The sequence below is a fragment of the Anopheles maculipalpis genome (assembly GCF_943734695.1).
Source record: "Anopheles maculipalpis chromosome X unlocalized genomic scaffold, idAnoMacuDA_375_x X_unloc_1, whole genome shotgun sequence".
Taxonomy (NCBI): Eukaryota; Metazoa; Arthropoda; class Insecta; order Diptera; family Culicidae; genus Anopheles; species Anopheles maculipalpis.
In genome coordinates this window covers 620795-633294 of record NW_026060413.1, presented here as the reverse complement: position 1 = coordinate 633294, position 12500 = coordinate 620795, and positions in this window count along the sequence as shown.

Genomic DNA, 12500 nt, shown 5'->3' with positions numbered 1-12500 from the left:
ATGAGCGTCATTTCCGTCTTCTCCGGAGCCAACGAAAGACGGTTTTGGTCCAGCCAGGTCGTGATCGCCGCGATGGCGCGTTCAGCAGTTGAGGAAGCGGCTTGGGGTGTCGTTGCGGGGACCAAGACTACAAGGTCATCGGCGTAGCCAATAACCTCGGCCCCCTCAGGCAACTGGACACCCAGGACCCCGTCGTACAGCACGTTCCACAGCGTGGGTCCCAATATGGAACCCTGTGGAACTCCCGCGCTGATGCTGCGCTCGACGGGGCCTTCGCTGGTGTCGATAACCAGTCGCCGATCCTCGAAGTAGCTTTTCAGCATCCTCTGCAGCGACGACGGTACCCCCTTGTCCCTCAACGCGCTGGCGATGGCCTGCCAAGGCGCGGAGTTGAACGCGTTGCGGATGTCCAGGGCAACCACCATCAGGCAGCGCTTGTCTCGGGCATTGGTACGGTGAAAGGACATGGCCTTCCTGCCCGCTTCGACAACGCGCTGGATCGCACTGATGGTGGATCTGCCCCGCCGGAATCCGTACTGTTCGTCCGACAATCGTTCCGCATCTGGTTCCTCCAGGAACTCGTTCAGCCGGTTAAGGATTAGGCGCTCCAATACCTTGCCGAGTGCATCAAGCATGCACAGCGGCCGGTAAGAGGAGCTTTCCCCGGGAGGTTTGCCAGGCTTTGGCAGCAGCACCAAGCGCTGCCTCTTCCAGGGCGCTGGAAACGCACCCCGGTCCAGGCAGTCCTGATACAAACGGACGAAAACCTCCGGGTACTTCCTAATTGCCGTCTTAACCGCAGCATTGGGGATACCGTCCAATCCAGGCGCTTTCCTGTTCGCCATTGATCCCACGATGCTAAGCAGCTCGTCCGCGGTAACAGGGGTCAGCGATGTCCTCTGCTCCTCGGTGTCCGCACTCGGCAATTCGGAGTCCGGCCAGACAACAGGCGGATGAGTTGGAAACAGATCGTTGGCAATCTGTTCCAGTACGGCACGGTCTGTCTCCGGTGGCACAAAGCTGCCACGAAGGCGAGACATTACCACCCGGTAACCGGCCCCAAACTCATTGGTCTCCGCCTGTTGTATCAGCTCATCAAGCTGTGCACGCTTGCTGGCCCGGACAGCCTTCTCCACCGCTCTCCTCGCCGACCGATGATGTGCGGCCACGGCGCTGCGCTCCTGCAGATCGGTCGTACGAAGCATTCTCTCGTGCACAGCCGCACACTCCTCCCGAAGACGCAGAATCTCCGGGGTCCACCAGAAGAGGTCGCGATGGGGGTCACGATGTGACACGGTGACGCGCTCCATCGTGTCGTCGCATGCATCGAACATGGCGGCGACCATCCCCTCCTGGCTCACGGCTCGTTCCGGGAATCCGGCCGTCTGGAGTGCGGCTGTGAATGCCTCGACCGAAAACTGCGTCGTCTTCCATCTACGGCCAGCGTGCCGGAAAGTGGTGGACGACGTTGAGGACCCCTGTCCCCGCTGACGATGATGCTGCTGCTGCTGCTGCTGCTGCTGCTGTTGCTGCTGTTGCTGCTGCTGCTGCTGCTGCTGCTGCTGCTGCTGCTGCTGCTGCTGCTGCTGCTGGTGCTGGTGCTGCTGCTGTTGTCGCTGCTGCTGGTCACGAGTTGGAGGCCCCACGGTGAAGAAGATATACCGATGGTCCGATGCCGTGTAGTGGCACGCAGCGGTGTCTGCTGCCACCTCCCAAGTGTCCGGACGAGCGATGGATGCGCTCGCAAAAGATACATCCACGACACTGGGAGTGGCGACTCCGTTGCCCACGAACGTCGGGACCGAGCCTTGGTTCAGGACCACAAGGCCCAGCTGCCTGACGGTATCAAGCAGCTCTTCACCGCGCCAGGTAGAACGCTGGCTACCCCACTCCTCGTTCCAGGCGTTAAAATCGCCTGCCAAGACGATACGCGGGTGAGGTTGGGCCTCCAACTCCACCGCCTCCAGTAACTGCTCGAACTCACTGGTGTTGAGACGCGGAGGGGCGTAGCAGCTGATGTAAACCACCCCTCCGATCTGCGCTGCTGCCAATCCGGGCATGGCACAGCGCCAGACCCGCTGGATTGGGAGGTGGCCGGTTGCCACCACAGCTGCTCCCCCCGACGAGTCGACCGCCCAGTTACCGCTACCATCTGGAGGCCGGTAAACCTCCGACAGCAACAGCACGTCGGCCCGCTTTGTGCGGGCTGTCTGCAAGGCCAGGTCCTGGGCGATGCGTCCACCACCCAGGTTGGCCTGCATCACCCGCATTACGCCCGCCATTGCAAGTTCTGGGGGCACGATGAATGGCCCACGCGATGGGGCCCCTGGCAGAATATGCACTTAGCCGCCGCGGTGCACTGGCTGATGCGGTGGCCTACCTCGCCACACTGCAGGCACTGACCCGACCGGTCAGTGGGGGCACGACAATCTCGCGCCAGGTGCCCCGTCAGTAAGCAGCGGAAGCAGCGCTGAAGATCAAGCGGCTTCTTCGGGACCTCGCGGATGCCGCTTACACACTGGCACAGAGTAAGCTTCTGGCCAATCAGAAGCCGAGCCTTTCCGAGTGGAAGCCGCACTCGAGCCCGCTTCGTGCCATCGCGGAGCTCCCACAGCTCGACACGCGCAATACCCGGCTCCGCTCCTAGCTGCTGCTTGATGGCAAGCTCCACGTCGCTCTCCTGAGCCAAGGGGTCGACGTTTGTGACGAGAACTTCTCCCATCTCCGTCACGACCCGGGCCACGCCATCCTCGCCGAGCGCCAGCTGAATGCGGCGAGCCAGCTCCGCGCTGTCCACGTTCTTGCGCAGCGGGACTATCAGATGGCCTTGCGCGGTCCGACGCCCCATCCCGATGTCCGCCCGGACGTCCTGCAGCTCCTGAGACGTACGTAGTTTAACGTACATCTCCGTCCAGGTTTTGTTCGCACCCGGAACCACCGCGATGCGGTCAGGTCGTACAGGACGCCCCTTAGACTGCTGCTGATGTTGTTGCTGCTGCTGCTGCGGACGCTGCTGCTGCTGCTGCTGCTGCTGCGGTGTGCGAAGCTGCGGTGGCACGTATCGCTCGCCTCGCTGCTGTTGCTGCTGCTGCTGCTGCTGCGGCTGGTGGCATTGCCGCTTGGACGAGTGGCCTTTCACCACCGTCGTCCAGAGCTGCTGTTGCTGCGGCTGCTGCTGCGGCTGTTGCTGCTGCTGCTTCTGCTGCTGCTGCTGCTGAGGCTGACGCTGCTGCTGCTGCTGCTGACGCAGCTGCTGCTGCTGCTGCTGCTGACGCTGCTGCTGCTGCTGCTGCTGACGCTGCTGCTGCTGCTGCTGCTGCTGCTGCTGCTGCTGCTGCAGCTGACGTTGCTGCTGCTGCTGCTGCTGCTGCTGCTGCTGCTGCTGCTGCTTTTCTCGCTGTCGCTGCCTTTGCCGCTGCAGACGCTTCCGGGCAGACTCCCGGTTACTGCCGTGTATCGCCGCAGTTTGCAACTCAAGCACTGATCGAGTGCCCGTGCGCAACAACTCGTTTTCGCGTCGAAGTGCTGAGTTCTCCTCACGACAAGAACGCAACTCCTCCAGCGCGGTTGTGAGCTGGGCGGCGATACTTTGCAGCTGTGCCATCAGCAATGCCCAGCTTCCCGCGTCGATGGTCCCACCAACTGCCTCCGGAGCAGGAGATGCCGATGGTGTTAGCACTAAGGCTGTTGGTTGCTCCAACTCCATGACCGCCTCCCCTGCCTCGCGCCCCGACGTCGCAATGATGGTGTTATTCATTTCATCTTCGTCGCTGGAGTAGCAAAGCTCCATCGTGGGCGTGGCCGGACGCTCATACACTGGTGGCTGGGTAGCCACCACCGACCCTTTTCTAGGCCGTAATTTATACGGCGCACTCATAAGCGAGTAATGGGTCTCGCCTACTATCCCCTGCGGCTCTGGATCAGCTAGCTCCGCTCCTTCCCCCGGAAAACTAACGGAAACCCTCGGAGAAACAGGTTTTCCGGCTCCAGGGGGGTGGTGGTAGGTGGGAGCGGGGCGGGGTGATGTTTTCTACCTTCCTTACTCCAAGCCGCGTCGCTGGACACCCAACTTCGTACTATCCGGCCGGAAAATGGTGCCCGGAAAATTTGACTTTTCCGGCCGAAGTCGGAAAATCCAGGTTCTAATGATGGGGATTGATGGAAATTTCCCTAACGAGCAACTTTCTCTTCCACACGAGACCGCTATCTCCCTTCCTTCCCCGGAAAAAATCGCGGAAAACCGCTTAAAAAAACCGATTTTACGGCTTCGGGGGGTTGGTAGGTGGTGGAGGTAGGTGGGAGCGGGGCGGGGGGGTGTGCGTTCGCTTCGTACCGTTGAGCTGCGTCGTTGGACACCCCACTTGCCCGGGTCCAGTTGATAGTTTGGAAAGGGGGGCTGCCCGGAAAAACCCTATTTTCCAGGGGTGGTGGGGGGAAATCCTTGCGGGGGGGTATTCTCCTTTAAAATCGGGCTCCGTGCCCCATATAAACCCCTATCGGGAAAAGCCCGGTTTTCCCGTGAGGGTCGGAAAACTCTTCAACAGGTGGCTTTTCCTGGCTGTAGCGCCCCCTGGTGGTGGAAAATCGGTCGGTTTTCCAGGGGGGTGGGTGGGGGGGGTCCACCCGAACAACTCCACCGAAGACCCCAAGACGCTATCTCCCTTCCTTCCCCGGGAAAATTGCGGAAAACCGCTAAGATAACCGGTTTTACGGCTCCGGGGGGTTGGTGGGTGGTTGGGGTAGGTGGGGGGGGGGCGGGGGGGTGTGCGTTCACTTCGTACCGTTGAGCTGCGTCGTTGGACACCCCACTTGCCCGGGTCCAGTTGATAGTTTGGAAAGGGGGGCTGCCCGGAAAAACCCTATTTTCCAGGGGGGGTGGGGGGAAATCCTTGCGGGGGGGTATTCTCCTTTAAAATCGGGCTCCGTGCCCCATATAAACCCCTATCGGGAAAAGCCCGGTTTTCCCGTGAGTGTCGGAAAACTCTTCAACCGGTGGCTTTTCCTGGCTGTAGCGCCCCCTGGTGGTGGAAAATCGGTCGGTTTTCCAGGGGGGTGGGTGGGGGGGGTCCACCCGAACAACTCTCCCGAAGACCCCAAGACGCTATCTCCCTTCCTTCCCCGGGAAAACGCGGAAAAACCGTTTGTGAGGGTGTTTTTCCGCTCCAGGGGGTGGTGGGTGGGTGGGAGGGGGGCGGGATGGTCACTCCCAGTTTCCACTTACCGAGACGCGTCGATGGAGGGGTCGCACGCCCGGATCGGTTGACTGGCCGGCCGAACCTCCAAAAAGCGGCCAGTGGGCCCGCCGGGAACTCTCGGGAAACCAGGGCGGACACTCTGAACAACCCGTCCGAACACCGGGTGCTCCGCACAAAATGTTCCGTCCGGGTGTTGGTGGTACAGGGACCAGTTTTTAACGGTTTTTAACGGTTTTTAACGGCTTTTTTCACACACACGCCGCCATTTTCGGAAGGCGAAAAACGGCGTCCTTTTTTGGTGCGAAACTTTGCCGCCCTGTAACTCCGCCAGTTTTCACTCGATTGTCTTGAAACTTTCTGGAATTGTTCTCCTCCAAGAAACGCACAAATCTTTGTATGGCAGCTCTCTTCTAGCTCTTAAGCTACACTGGCTATTTTAAGTTCAATTTTCACTTTTTAATCACTCACATATCACTGAACTCCATTCTTTTCAAAGTTTTTCCTTCTCAAAAACATGCGGCACACTGGCCCGCTTCTTTTAAGACCTCATTTGGCCCGATCGGTCCACTACTTTTCTTAATATTCGCGAAAAACCATCCCGCGAAAAACTCCCTCAATTTTCCGAATTTTCCGGAAAAACTCGGAGGGGGGGCGTAGGACCAAGATCGGGGGCCGCACACGTAAATTCACCACCCTAACTATTGAATTCACTGAATAACACACAGGGATAACTGGCTTGTGGTCGCCAAGCGTTCATAGCGACGTGACTTTTTGATCCTTCGATGTCGGCTCTTCCTATCATTGTGAAGCAAAATTCCCAAAGCGTAGGATTGTTCACCCTTTCAAGGGAACGTGAGCTGGGTTTAGACCGTCGTGAGACAGGTTAGTTTTACCCTACTGGTGTGTGCATTTGTGCTATCTTAACGGAATTCCTGTGCAGTACGAGAGGAACCACAGGTACGGACCACTGGCTCAATACTAGTTCGACCGGACTTTGGTATGACGCTACGTCCGCTGGATTATGCCTGAACGCCTCTAAGGTCGTAACCAATCCGAGCTGATAGCGCTTCAAACCCCCATAGGCAATCGTAAGCTAGCGGGCCTAACAACCCTCCGAGATACGCTGGCGCTGCCTCGCAGCCTGGCGCCTCATCCCCGCTTCTAGACTTGGCCGCATCGCGCAGGGTCGCACCGCACGTGTTAGTACCTGACCATAGGGAACACTGGTGGCAGCTGACCTCGCCGACCGTGGACTTGACTAGTTTCGATGCCTACCGACCGCCCGCAAACGACGGGACTTCAGGCTGGGAGCTGCGAGTTGTAGAGATGCGTTCGCATCGATCCTCTCAGGCGACCCATGCTTGGTGGTGTATTCGTGTGTACTGTCGCACCTTTCCGGGTGTGTTCAGTATGCACGATGAATGAGTTGGAAAACGAAAGACAGAGAGAGTATTGAAATGTTACTGAGCATATAAGCGAAGAGTGTGTGGGTTCATAAGAATGTTGATCATATGCAGTTGATACCGGTACGGGTCCGTCATTACTCCTCCACGGAGTGATGATCGGTTTGCTTGAAGGGGGCAATACGCATCGTTGACTTACCTACGGGTAACCCGCTTACGAGTGGGTCGATTGCTGTCGGGGCAAGCAATCGGGTTAGCGCCGTATCCGGATATAGAGAGTAGTATGGGGTGATAATGATTAACATGTCGAGTGATGGCTGCACCTCCTAGTGGAAAGTTCAAACGTGACGGTTGCTTCGCTACGGGGTACTAGGTACCTCTTAGAGGAGCAATGGAGTATGGAGTCCAAATTGAATGTTTGGACTTCAAAAATTTCTCTAAGTCCGGTACTTAAATCCCTCGGACATAAACTCACAAAACACATGCTATTGCATTAAAAATTTTGTTAACCTAACAAGAGATGAAGGCAAGTCGAATTGGTTGGTCCAAAACCAAAAATATCTCTAAGTTCGGGACTTGGGTGCAAACCGAAAGTTAAAATGATGTCCCTGAACATGCATATAAGTTCGAGTATTGATATTATAAACCTAACAAGAGATGAAGGCAAGTCGAATTGGTTGGTCCGAAACCAAAAATATCGCTAAGTTCGGGACTTGGGTACAAACCGAAAGTTAAAATGATGTCCCTGAACATGCATATAAGTTCGAGTATTGATATTATAAACCTAACAAGAGATGAAGGCAAGTCGAATTGGTTGGTCCAAAACCAAAAATATCACTAAGTTCGGGACTTGGGTACAAACCGAAAGTTAAAATGATGTCCCTGAACATGCATATAAGTTTGAGTATTGATATTATAAACCTAACAAGAGATGAAGACAAGTCGAATTGGTTGTTAAGAAACCAAAAATATCACTAAGTTCGGGACTTGTGCGCAAACCGAAAGTTAAAATGATGTCCCTGAACATGCATATAAGTTCGAGTATTGATATTATAAACCTAACAAGAGATGAAGGCAAGTCGAATTGGTTGGTCCAAAACCAAAAATATCACTAAGTTCGGGACTTGGGTACAAACCGAAAGTTAATCTGATGTCCCTGAACATGCATATAAGTTCGAGTATTGATATTATAAACCTAACAAGAGATGAAGGCAAGTCGAATTGGTTGGTCCAAAACCAAAAATATCTCTAAGTTCGGGACTTGGGTGCAAACCGAAAGTTAATATGATGTCCCTGAACATGCATATAAGTTCGAGTATTGATATAATAAACCTAACAAGAGATGAAGGCAAGTCGAATTGGTTGGTCCAAAACCAAAAATATCTCTAAGTTCGGGACTTGGGTGCAAACCGAAAGTTAAAATGATGTCCCTGAACATGCATATAAGTTCGAGTATTGATATTATAAACCTAACAAGAGATGAAGGCAAGTCGAATTGGTTGGTCCGAAACCAAAAATATCGCTAAGTTCGGGACTTGGGTACAAACCGAAAGTTAAAATGATGTCCCTGAACATGCATATAAGTTCGAGTATTGATATTATAAACCTAACAAGAGATGAAGGCAAGTCGAATTGGTTGGTCCGAAACCAAAAATATCACTAAGTTCCGGACTTGGGTACAAACCGAAAGTTAAAATGATGTCCCTGAACATGCATATAAGTTCGAGTATTGATATTATAAACCTAACAAGAGATGAAGGCAAGTCGAATTGGTTGATAAGAAACCAAAAATATCTCTAAGTTCGGGACTTGGGTACAAACCGAAAGTTAAAATGATGTCCCTGAACATGCATATAAGTTCGAGTATTGATATTATAAACCTAACAAGAGATGAAGGCAAGTCGAATTGGTTGATAAGAAACCAAAAATATCACTAAGTTCGGGACTTGGGTACAAACCGAAAGTTAAAATGATGTCCCTGAACATGCATATAAGTTCGAGTATTGATATTATAAACCTAACAAGAGATGAAGGCAAGTCGAATTGGTTGGTCCGAAACCAAAAATATCTCTAAGTTCGGGACTTGTGCGCAAACCGAAAGTTAAAATGATGTCCCTGAACATGCATATAAGTTCGAGTATTGATATTATAAACCTAACAAGAGATGAAGGCAAGTCGATTTGGTTGGTCCGAAACCAAAAATATCTCTAAGTTCGGGACTTGGGTGCAAACCGAAAGTTAAAATGATGTCCCTGAACATGCATATAAGTTCGAGTATTGATATTATAAACCTAACAAGAGATGAAGACAAGTCGAATTGGTTGGTCCAAAACCAAAAATATCACTAAGTTCCGGACTTGGGTACAAACCGAAAGTTAAAATGATGTCCCTGAACATGCATATAAGTTCGAGTATTGATATTATAAACCTAACAAGAGATGAAGGCAAGTCGAATTGGTTGATAAGAAACCAAAAATATCTCTAAGTTCGGGACTTGTGCGCAAACCAAAAGTTAAAATGATGTCCCTGAACATGCATATAAGTTCGAGTATTGATATTATAAACCTAACAAGAGATGAAGGCAAGTCGAATTGGTTGGTCCAAAACCAAAAATATCTCTAAGTTCGGGACTTGGGTACAAACCGAAAGTTAAAATGATGTCCCTGAACATGCATATAAGTTCGAGTATTGATATTATAAACCTAACAAGAGTTGAAGGCAAGTCGAATTGGTTGGTAAGAAACCAAAAATATATACCAAGTGCCTGAAATGTCTATAAACTACACGAAGAACTCTTCACACACAGGTGCGCCTCATAACCTGGTTCAATGTATAAGACATTGGTTTCGGGGGATTTATTGAGAAGAAATTTTTTTTCTCTAACTTTGAGTAAAACTGTCTCAGAATACATAGCTAACCACGAAAAGTGATCTCCGACAGTAAATAGCGAAAGTTACCCGACCATCAAAGTTGCATGGCGGTGCAGGAGACGAAAATCCAAGGTCGTCTAATGTAGGGACGTAAGACACGAAATCAAAATTTTGGCATAAAAGCTAAAATAATCGTCAGACAGTGGTCATCCAAGGCATATAAGAGTCGTCTAACGATGCTGAATGCAATAAGCAATAGCGACTTTTTAATGATTTTTTTGGATTTTTGTCAAAATGTACCCTTCACAACTTGGTACAAGTCATAGGACATGGGTACCGGTATGACCGACGGAAGATTTTTGGACAAAAAATTTTTTTGCTCTAACTTTGAGTAAAACGGTCTCAGGATGCATTATTAATCATGAAAAGTGATCTCCGACAGTAAATAGCGAAAGTTACCCGACCATCAAAGTTGCATGGCGGTGCAGGAGACGAAAATCCAAGGTCGTCTAATGTAGGGACGTAAGACACGAAATCAAAATTTTGGCATAAAATCTAAAATAATCATCAGACAGTGGTCATCCAAGGCATATAAGAGTCGTCTAACGATGCTGAATGCAATAAGCAATAGCGACTTTTTAATGATTTTTTTTGGATTTTTGTCAAAATTTACCCTTCACAACTTGGTACAAGTCATAGGACATGGGTACCGGTATGACCGACGGAAGATTTTTGGACAAAAAATTTTTTTGCTCTAACTTTGAGTAAAACGGTCTCAGGATGCATTCTTAATCATGAAAAGTGATCTCCGACGGTAAATAGCAAAAGTCACCCGACCATCAAAGTTGCATGGCGGTGCAGGCGACGAAAATCCAAGGTCGTCTAATGTAGGGACGTAAGACACGAAATCAAAATTTTGGCATAAAAGCTAAAATAATCGTCAGACAGTGGTCATCCAAGGCATATTAGAGTCGTCTAACGATGCTGAATGCAATAAGCAATAGCGACTTTTTAATGATTTTTTTGGATTTTTGTCAAAATTTACCCTTCACAACTTGGTACAAGTTATAGGACATGGGTACCGGTATGACCGACGGAAGATTTTTGGACAAAAAATTTTTTTGCTCTAACTTTGAGTAAAACGGTGTCAGGATGCATTTTTAAGCATGAAAAGTGATCTCCGACAGTAAATAGCGAAAGTTACCCGACCATCAAAGTTGCATGGCGGTGCAGGAGACGAAAATCCAAGGTCGTCTAATGTAGGGACGTAAGACACGAAATCAAAATTTTGGCATAAAATCTAAAATAATCATCAGACAGTGGTCATCCAAGGCATATTAGAGTCGTCTAACGATGCGAAATGCAATAAGCAATAGCGACTTTTTAATGATTTTTTTGGATTTTTGTCAAAATTTACCCTTCACAACTTGGTACAAGTTATGAGACATGGGTACCGGTATGACCGACGGAAGATTTTTGGACAAAAAATTTTTTTGCTCTAACTTTGAGTAAAACGGTCTCAGGATGCATTATTAATCATGAAAAGTGATCTCCGACAGTAAATAGTGAAAGTTACCCGACCATCAAAGTTGCATGGCGGTGCAGGAGACGAAAATCCAAGGTCGTCTAATGTAGGGACGTAAGACACGAAATCAAAATTTTGGCATAAAATCTAAAATAATCATCAGACAGTGGTCATCCAAGGCATATAAGAGTTGTCTAACGATGCTGAATGCAATAAGCAATAGCGACTTTTTAATGAATTTTTTGGATTTTTGTCAAAATGTACCCTTCACAACTTGGTACAAGTTATAGGACATGGGTATCGGTATGACCGACGGAAGATTTTTTGACAAAAAATTTTTTTGCTCTAACTTTGAGTAAAACGGTGTCAGGATGCATTTTTAAGCATGAAAAGTGATCTCCGACAGTAAATAGCGAAAGTTACCCGACCATCAAAGTTGCATGGCGGTGCAGGAGACGAAAATCCAAGGTCGTCTAATGTAGGGACGTAAGACACGAAATCAAAATTTTGGCATAAAATCTAAAATAATCATCAGACAGTGGTCATCCAAGGCATATTAGAGTCGTCTAACGATGCGAAATGCAATAAGCAATAGCGACTTTTTAATGATTTTTTTGGATTTTTGTCAAAATGTACCCTTCACAACTTGGTACAAGTCATAGGACATGGGTACCGGTATGACCGACGGAAGATTTTTGGACAAAAAATTTTTTTGCTCTAACTTTGAGTAAAACGGTGTCAGGATGCATTTTTAAGCATGAAAAGTGATCTCCGACAGTAAATAGCGAAAGTTACCCGACCATCAAAGTTGCATGGCGGTGCAGGAGACGAAAATCCAAGGTCGTCTAATGTAGGGACGTAAGACACGAAATCAAAATTTTGGCATAAAATCTAAAATAATCATCAGACAGTGGTCATCCAAGGCATATTAGAGTCGTCTAACGATGCGAAATGCAATAAGCAATAGCGACTTTTTAATGATTTTTTTGGATTTTTGTCAAAATTTACCCTTCACAACTTGGTACAAGTTATGAGACATGGGTACCGGTATGACCGACGGAAGATTTTTTGACAAAAATTTTTTTGACTCTAACTTTGAGTAAAACTGTGTCAGGATGCATTTTTAAGCATGAAAAGTGAACTCCGACGGTAAATAGCAAAAGTCACCCGACCCTCAAAGTTGTATGGCGATGTAGGAGAAAAAAATTCCGAGGTCGTTTAATTTTGGGATGGATAAAAATGGTCACTTGTGGTAAAGTGATGTTGTTCATTGGCTATAGTAAGAGGGTATGGTGTCGTGACACAAAAATGAAAAATGTATGGGAAAGTGTTCTAAACACTGTCACAAGGTGCAAATCGAGTATCTAGTCGTACCTTAGACACCAGTACGGGTAAATGAGCCTCTGCTTGGCTCATATGTATGGGGAAAAGTAAGGGTGACCGACATGTCCAAAGGTAAAAAGCGAAAATTCACCCGGCCCTCAGACTTGTATGGAGGTATAGGAGA